Below are 9,421 nucleotides of genomic sequence, written 5' to 3' on the forward strand. Positions count from 1 at the left end.
ACATGCAGGGTCCTGCTCCTTTCATAGGCGAGGAAACCGAGGCTCAGTCATTCCCTAAGCCCACACTTTTAAGACCCACATGGCCTCACTTTGGAGCCTGAGCTCCTAATTCTCACACTCTCCTGCTCTACATGCAGAATTTCTATCCACAAACTCCAGGAAACATCCTAAGTGACTGTCAGGGTCACTGCTCTGTTTTTGAGTTGTGGGCTTGTTTTAAAATCTGTCTGTGTCCATTATTTTTTATTTTTTATTAAGAAAGGGTCTTGCTTTGTCACCCAGGCTTGCCTCAAGTGATCCTCCCACTTTGGCCTCCCAAAGTGTTGGGATTACATGCCTGAGCCACTGTGCCCAGCCTGTGTCCATTCTTAAGGAACTTAAAATGCCACAAAGAAATAAGCAATGTTTATTTGTCAATTAATAATTTATTAAGTTGACCAGGCACAGTGGCTCATGCCCGTAATCTCAACATTTTGGGAGGCCAAGGTGGGAGGATTGTTTGAGCCCGGGAGTTCAGGACCAGCCTGGGTAACATAACGAGACCCTGTCTTGGAAAACAAATTAATTAATTAAATTGAGGGGAAAAGTCCATCTATTACTGCTTAAAAAAAAAGCAACAAAAATACTTCTCTAGATTTTGGTTCTTCTTGGAAAGGCTTTGGGGGAGATAGGTATGTTCTGCTCAAATAAAGAAAAACTTGAAAAATTAAACTCTAATTGCTGACTAATCCCAGCACTTTGGGAGGCTGAGGCAGGCAGATCACTTGAGTTTGGGAGTTCAAGACCAGCCTGGCCAACATAGTGAAACCCGATCTCTACTAAAAATACAAAAAATTAGCTGGGTATGGTGGTGGGCACCTGTAATCCCAGCTACTTGGGAGACTGAGGCAGGAGAACCGTTTGAACCCAGGAGGTGGAGGTTGCAGTGAGCCGAGATTGCTCCATTGCACTCCAGCCTGGGCAACAAGAGTGAAACTCCATCTAAAAAAAAAAAAAAAGAGAAAAAAAGACCAAAAAATTTGCCAGGTATGGTGGCAGGCAGCTGTAATCCCAGCTAGTAGGGGTACTGAGGCAGGAGAATCACTTGAACCCGGGAGGCAGAGTTTGCAGTGAGGCGAGATCTTGCCACTTCACTGTAGTCTGGGTGACACAGCAAGACTCTGTCTCAAAAAGAAAAAAAAAAAAAAAAAAAAGATCTAATTGCTAGAATCTCAGAAAAGCCACATCTAGAAGGCAGTTCAGAGAGGACACCTTCCAGGTTGAAGACAGACATGAGGGAGAGCAAAAAGTAAAGGACATCTGCAGTGGGACTTTGAAGGTTGAATAGGAGCTCACCAGGCTGCCAAAGGACCAGGTCATTTCAAGCAGAATTTACTCTTGGGGACTCTGCCAAAGTTCCTAAAGCAGGAGCTGTGATTAGCAAATCAGTTCTGTTGCGAAGGATGATCCTTTAAGATTTTTGCATCTGAAGAAGATATGTGACAACTTTTAGCTGGCAGTGGTGGGAGGTCTACCCTCCCTGCGAACTGGAAGACTTGAAAAGGCACACCCCCTGGTGTGATCCAAGAACCTCACCTTCCCCTGCAACTGCGCTTGATGGCACTGGTGACACACCATGCTCCCTTACCCCAGAGGAACGAATGTTTGGGCACAGCAAAATAATTGCAACTGTCATCTCTAGGAATATAGGGAGTGAGTCTGCTCCCTGCCACTCCCTGACTGCAAATACTAAGAGCTTTATTCTTTTTTTTTTTTTTTTTCTTTTTTTGAGGCAGGTTCAGGATCTGTCACCCAGATCGGAGTGCAGTGGCATGATCTCGGCTCACTGCAACCTCTGCCTCCCAGGCTCAAGCCATCCTCCCACTTCAGCCTCCAGAGTAGCTGGGACTACAGGCATGTGCCACCATGCCCAGCTAATTTCTTTTTTTTTTTTTTTTTTTTTTTTGTAGAGACAGGATCTCACTTTGTTGCCCAGGCTAGTCTTGAACTCCTGAGTAAGAGCTTTATTCTGATAATTAATAATACCAATAATGCCTTCCATTGTAAGCATCTTATTTACATGTATCCCATTTCACACATGAGAATCCAATGTCCAGAGAGGTGGAGTGACTTGTTCGAAGTCACACAGCTTGGAGGTATACATGGCATTCAACGCTGGGCTACCTGACTCTAAAGCTAGATTTGTCATAGGTGGAGGTGACCGGGTCATTTATTCAATTGTTTAATGGGCTACCCTATTGGATTGGTGGAATCAGAGTCTGAAAAAGACACCCAAAGAGGGTCAGCAGTTCTCAAACTTAAAACATGTCAGAGCATCTGGGTCTTCAGTGAATCCCAGCCAGTACCGCTAGAGTAAGCAAAAGATTACTACGTCTCTGGTTTTGTGCCGAATCCCAAACCACTCCATCCTAGAGTTGAGTATGGGTGTACAGCATTCAAGGCCTCTGATTTTGGAATAACTTCAGGGAGCAAAACATATTTAAGAGAAGTCGACACATTTCAGCTTCTCCCTCAGCCAGGAAATTACTCAAATGTTTGAGTCTCCCAGGGCCCTCTGAGAATATAGACCCAGAGAGATGCCCATCCGCAATGCCTGGTACACTGTAAGTGCTCTTTTTCCTTCTTCTTTGTGTGTGTGTGTGTGTGTGTGTAGAGACAAGGTCTCTCTCTGTCACCCAGGCTGGAGTCCAGTGGCACAGTCATAACTCGCTGCAGCCTCAAACTCCTGGGACCAAGCAATCCTTCTGTTTTAGCCTCCCAAATAGCCGAGACTACAGGTGCACACCATGACACCTAGCTAATCTTTTTTATATTTTGTAGAGACAGGGTCTTTCTATGTTGCCCAGGCTGGTCTTGAACTCCTGTCCTCAAGCAATCTTCCCACCTCTGCCTCCCAAAGTGCTAGGATTACAGGCATAAGCCACCATGCCTGGCTCTAATCAAATTCTTGATGTGGTGAATCTGCCATCTCAGGCAAAACTGGCCTCAATGGTTCCAGATCAGCCCCTGCCGTGAAGGAAGGTAAGAGGAGCCGTTTTTCCACCTCCAATGGAAAACATGTTCCGCTGTCTAAAGGCCTATCAGGGTGATCTGTCCGGCTAGCCTCTCACTTGAATTATCCCTCCAGAAATTGCTAAAGTCCACTGTTCAGCTCTCCTAAGTCCTGGTCCTTGCCACCTTCAGAGGTAGAATCCTATCCTCCTTCCCCTCTCCCCCTGCTGTGCTGTGAATTTGCCTTCTTCAGCCATTCACTCATTCATCAGCAGGTATTTCCTGAGCACCTGCCAGGTGTGGTACAGGCTGCTGGAGACATGGAGCAAACAAGACAGGAATGGCCCAGCCCTGCCCTCGTGGGTTTATGATCTCACTGGGAAGCAAATAAAATCACAAACCTAAGGGCACAACCAGGAGAATCGCCATGAACTCATGATGGATCAGGTTTTGCACCAAAATGTAAGTCATTTTTGAGTGTGAAACTAAGAACTCTCTGGACGACACAGTGCATTGGTTGGAGCACGAGATCTGGATTCAGGTTCTATTTCTGCTCTTCATTTCCTGTGTGACCTTGAACGAGTTTCCTCACCTCTCTGAGCTTGGGTTTTCTCATGTATACAATGATAAGGAAGTCTTCTTCATACAGTTTTGGAGTTTAAGTAAACTAATACAGATCAAGTCATTAAAGAAAGAGTGTGCTACCATTTATGGTGCTCTCCACCATGTACCAAGCATTGCGCTAAGTGATTTACCTAAGATCAAGTTCAAGCCACTGTTATATCTCACTTGGGCCACTGCACAAGTCTCTTGACCCGTCTCTCTGGCCCAGTCTTGTCCCTCCAGTGCATTATGCACAGAGAAGCCAAAGCGATCTTGTAAAAATTTCACAGACATCGTTAGTGTTCAGATTATGATGTCTCTAAGAACATTTCCCACTGAAAGGAACCAGGACTCCTTGGAGAAATGGCTAATTCTAGGGCTGGGGCAGAAACGTACATGATGAGCTGAGATATCTTCCTGCCTGAAAACAAGGACCCTCCAGAGGCATGGCATGCCAAAGAGAGGCTGCAAACGGATGATGACTGCAATGGACTGAAACACATCAAAATATCTTTCAAAACCATGAGGTGGTAACACCACTCAAAACAAAAACAACTCGTTGATACTTTTCTTTTTTTTTTTTTTTGAGACGGAGTCTCGCTCTGTCACCCAAGCTGGAGTGCAGTGGCCGGATCTCAGCTCACTGCAAGCTCCGCCTCCCGGGTTCACGCCATTCTCCTGCCTCAGCCTCCCGAGTAGCTGGGCCTACAGGCGCCCGCCACAGTCGCCCGGCTAGTTTTTTGTATTTTTTAGTAGAGACGGGGTTTCACCGTGTTAGCCAGGATGGTCTCGATCTCCTGACCTTGTGATCCGCCCGCCTCGGCCTCCCAAAGTGCTGGGATTACAGGCTTGAGCCACCGCGCCCGGCCATTCGCTGATACTTTTCATGGCTGCTAGGCCACTCATTACTCTGAAAATAGACTTACCCGCCATCCCCGCCCCCACAAAAAGGACATAATCAACCATGTGCTCTGCCTTTCACGGACTGTATTTCAGAGTAAGCAAATGGTTGAGGAAAGTCGTGTAGTATAGAACAATGAGAGTTGGGCTGGGCACAGTGGCTTATGCCTGTAATCCCAGCTCTTTGGAAGGCCAAGGCGGGAGGATCACTTGAGCTCAGGTTTGAGACCAGCATGGGCAACATAGTGAAACCTCATCTCTATCAAAAATACATAAAATTAGCCAGGCATGGTGGCGAGCACCTGTGGTCCCAGCTACTCAAGAGGCTGAAGCAGGAGGATCACTTGAAACTGAAAACTTGAGGTTGCAGTGAGCCAAGATCGTGCCACTGCACTCTAGCCTGGGTGACAGAGAGAGACCCTGTCTCAAAAACCAAACCAAACCAAAACAAAACAAAACCCCAGAAACAACATCAAAGAAAAACAACAGGAGCTAATAAGCACAGAAAGACTGATGGAAGTAGAAAATCACTACAGTAATGAAACAAGAATCTGGGCTTTGCTCAGCAGCAGCTTGTAAAGTCATTTGGCAAGAGGGTGATAGGGAACTTTACGATGGAGGTCAGACTGATACCCTAAACTCACTAATGAACCAACATCACCAAAAGTGGGATAACTGAACTTTATGTTCTTGACATGATGCAAGAGAAAACACAGAAAAACACTTTCAAAATACTCCTGCCAACGATCTGCACCTGAATTTATTCAAGCCTCTTGACCTAGTACTTATTTATAGGTGCAGAAGAACATGTTAGATGACACTGGGAAGATGCAATCAGCCAAATCCAGAATGTGGAAAATTCTATGAGACAAATGACCCAGTTTCAATAAGTAACTGGCATTTAATAAAGGGATATGCTGATTATTACAGATGAGAAGAGACTTAAGAGAACCCCTGTGGGTCCTGATTTGAATAAAACCGTTCAAAGACATCTTTGAGACACCTGGAGGACAGTCAGCATGAACTAGGTCCTAGATTAAGGAATTATCATTCATTGTATTAGATAGATATAATTATGGCAATGGTTTAAAAAAAAAAACAACCTCATGTCTTTTAGAGATGTGTGCTAATGTATCATGGGGAAAACAGTGTGATATCTGGCTCTGAGAATTGCTCGAAAATACTCTGGGGGCCAGATACAGTGGCTCACATCTGTAATCCCAGCACTTTGGGAGGCCAAGGCAGGAGGATCACTTGAGCCCAAGAGTTCAAGACCAGCCCGAGCAACATGGCAAACCCTGTTACCTAAAAAAAAAAAAAAAAAAAAAAAAAAAAAAAAAAAAAAATTAGCCAGGCATGGTAGCATGTCCCTGTGGTTCCAGTTACTCTGGAGGCTGAGATGGGAGCCCAGGGTAGTAGAGGCTGCAGTGAGCCGAGATCGTGCCACTGCACTCCAGCCTGGGCAACAGAACGAGACCCTGTCTCTTTTTTTTGAGACAGAGTCTCACTCTGTCACCCAAGCTGGAGTGTAGTGGCATGATCTCCGCTCACTGCAACCTCTGCCTCCCAGGTTCAAAAGATTTTCCTGCCTCAGCCTCCTGAGTAGCTGGGATTACAGGTGCATGCCACCAGGCTCAGCTAACTTTTATATTTCTTGTAGAGATGGGGTTTTTCCATGTTGGCCAGGCTGGTCTCAAACTCCTGGCCTCAAGTGATCTGCCTGCTTCGGCCTCCTAAAGTGCTGGAATGACAGATGTGAGTCACCACGCCTGGCCGAAGACCCTGTCTCACCTCAAGTGATCTGTCTCCTCAGCCTCCCAAAGTGCTGGGATTATAGGCGTGAGCCACTGTGTCTGGTCTGAAGGGACCTTTTCTATGTGTAGTTGTTTTCTGGGGGACCAGCATGGGTCGGAGTGGCTACGGTATGAGCCCGGAGAGTAGGACTTCTGGAGTACAGCAGATGTGGGTGGAGGCTTTGCCATTTGTTATCTGATTGGCCTGAGCCCATCTTGGAAATTCTCTGAACCTTGGTTTCCTGGCCTGTGGAATGGAATAAATAAAACCTCCTTCCTAGGATTGTCCTCAGAATTATGTGAGATTCCATAATTATGAATACCTGGGGTATGCCAACTACCCAATAATCAATCCCTTGGTTTCTCTGCTGTGCCCAGCCTGGATTCTCTGTTACAAAGATCCCCGGATTCCTGGAATAAATGAACACGGTCCATCTTCCTAGAAAATCACCTTACTCTATGGCAATAAATTTACTATTATCATTGCAAACAGAGAGATCTATTAGGATTGAATGTGAAATGTGCATGCATTTTTCGGATCAAATGCAAGATTTCTAACTGTGTTTCCTGGTTTCCCTGGGTACAGGTGAACTCTACTTTAAAGTAAGAAGTCACTGAATCACAAATTCAGAGGAAGCATGAGAACGAGGTATTCCAGGCTGGACGCGGCGGCTCATGCCCGTAATCCCAGCACTTTGGGAGGCCAAGGTGAGCAGATCACCTGAGATCAGGAGTTCCAGACCAGTCTGGCCAACACAGCAAAACCCCATCTCTACTAAAAATACAAAAAATTAGGTGAGTGTGGTAGTGCTTGCCTGCAATCCCAGCTACTCGGGAGACTGAGACTGAGGAATTGCTTGAACCTGGGAAGCAGAGGTTGCAGTGAGCCGAGATCGCGCCACCGCACTCCAGTCTGGGTGACAGGACGAGACTCTGTCTCAAAAAAAAAAAAAAAAAAAAAGATTAAGGTATTCCAAAGTTTCTACTGGGATAAGACTTTGAGGAAACCTCGATTTCAAAAGATTAAAATGTTTATTTCCCCGCGAAGATTGGGTATCTCATGTAATGTAATACTCGAATTTCTGTCTCAGACCTAAAGGTGTTGAAAGTATGAGCGAGTTTACACAACACCTGAGCAGGAGCAAATAAAACTCTGAAGAGCTTCTGAAAGAAAGTTACAGATTGGAGATATTTTCATCTCTAAATCACATGAATTAGGATTAGCTGGGTCTTTCCACTTAAAACTTGGAGAAGTCATAAAAAGAAATCTTGTAAAGAACTCCACGTCACTGTTAGCAGAATCAAGCAATTTATAAAATGATATCCTCAACTTTCAGTTTTTAAATTGCAAGTCCCGTGTCCCGGGAATTCCCCAGTCCTGGGAAAACTGGGATGGTTGGTCACCCAACCTATATGGATGCCCGCTGACATTAAAAAATAAAAGTAATCACAATAGACATGAGGGAGATAGTTGTGTACAGTGTGAGTGCACAGAATAAAAGGTCTAGGGGGTTTATACCAAAATTTGCACAGTGGCTACCTGGAGGAGGAGGGTTAGACAGGAACAACAGAGCAAGGAGACTTTTGCACGGTGCTGCATGACTTTTTAACTTGCATATTATTCTGCAATGCGTTTTTTAAACATTTAAAGAAAGTCGTGTCTTCCTAGGAATATAGGATATAGGACCACTACAAACGCTTTACTGTTAGTCTCGTTTTTTCTTCTTCTTTTTTTTTTTTTTTTTTGAGACAGAGTCTTGCTCTGTCACTCAGGCTGGAATGCAGTGGTGCAATTTTAGCTCACTGCAACCCCTACCTCCTGGGTTCAAGCAATTCTCCTGCCTCAGCCTCCCAAGTAGCTGGGATTACAGGCGCCCACCACCACATCTGGCTAATTTTTATATTTTTAGTAGAGATGGGGTTTTGCCATGTTGGCCAGGCTGGTCTCGAACTCCTGACCTCAAGAGATCTGCCCGCCTTGGCCTCCCAAAGTGCTGGGTGGCGTGAGCCACCGTGCCCGGCCTTAGTCCACTTTATTTATTATTTTGTGTGTGTGTGTGTGAAGGTGTTTTGCTCTTGTTGCCCAGGCTAGAGTGCAATGGCGTGATCTTGGCTCACGACAATCTCCGCCCACGGGGTTCAAGCGATTCTCCTACCTTAGCCTCCTGAGTAGCTGGGGTTACAGGCATGTGCCACCACACCTGGCTAATTTTTTGTATTTTTAGTAGAGACGGGGTTTCTCCATGTTGGTCAGGCTGCTCTTGAACTCCTGACCTCAGGTGATCTGCCCACCTCAGCCTCCCAAAATGCTGGGATTACAGGGATGAGCCACCACGCCTGGCCCATTAGTCTGCTTTAAAAAAAAAAAAAAAAAAAACCATTTGAGGAAACAGAAACAGAATATTATTCCTTAAGACAGTAGCTTTGGAGGCAAAAAACCAAACAACATAGAACTGTTTATAAAAGATTGTGGAACTTATATGGGAGCATGTCCAGGGATCCACACCACCATTTATAGAAGCAAAGAAAGGCCCTTCTCCTTCATCTGCATTACATTTCGAGGTCGTCTGATCAGCTTCCTTCAAACATGACAGGAGTCATTTTTCCCCAGGGATCCCAAGTGCACGCCTTCGTACAGGGTCTGCTCTCACTATACAACAGGTTCGAATTTACCTGGACGCTGGCAGAATGGTCCGGGACCCCGGCGAGGGGTGAGCTGACTTACCACTTTCTTCCTGCCGCTTTTCTCTTGCCATGTCCTCCCAACCGTGCATTCAGGGTTACATTTTCCAGGTTCCGTGTTTGCCGAGGGCCTGAATCTAAGCCTGCTAGCTGTTTACTGTGGGAACTGCAAATGTCACTTTTAGACTAACCAGCTCCTGCTGTTTAAAAATATCCCTGGAGCACTTAACCTTCAAAGCAGCAACAACCCAGGGCAAAGACAAGAAAGATCTCACGTCAAAATACTTGCGCAGCCCTGGCTACTCCTGGGAGAGTTCTGCTATGTGCTTTTTAATCCCATAACTCGCTTTATTTCATAATTCTTTGCTATTGAAGCCATGAGGCATCTAAAGTCCATGTTGTCGTAAGCATTAGGCACAAAGTCATTTGGGCCCTCCTGTGACATGCTGAAA

The 9,421-nt window shown here is 45.5% G+C and overlaps 1 protein-coding gene across 1 annotated transcript in view; it reads right to left on the minus strand.

Moving 5' to 3' along the window:
• ACACB (acetyl-CoA carboxylase beta) overlaps positions 1-9,128 on the minus strand; it is a 161,501-nt gene extending 152,373 nt beyond the window's left edge. Inside the window, exon 1 of the mRNA XM_030939193.1 lies at positions 9,013-9,128. The gene's annotated coding sequence lies outside the window, so the exon portion shown is untranslated. The remainder of the gene's footprint in view (positions 1-9,012) is intronic.
• Positions 9,129-9,421: the final 293 nt, after the last annotated feature.

Source organism: Rhinopithecus roxellana, chromosome 10 (genome assembly GCF_007565055.1).
Source record: "Rhinopithecus roxellana isolate Shanxi Qingling chromosome 10, ASM756505v1, whole genome shotgun sequence".
Lineage (NCBI taxonomy): Eukaryota > Metazoa > Chordata > Mammalia > Primates > Cercopithecidae > Rhinopithecus > Rhinopithecus roxellana.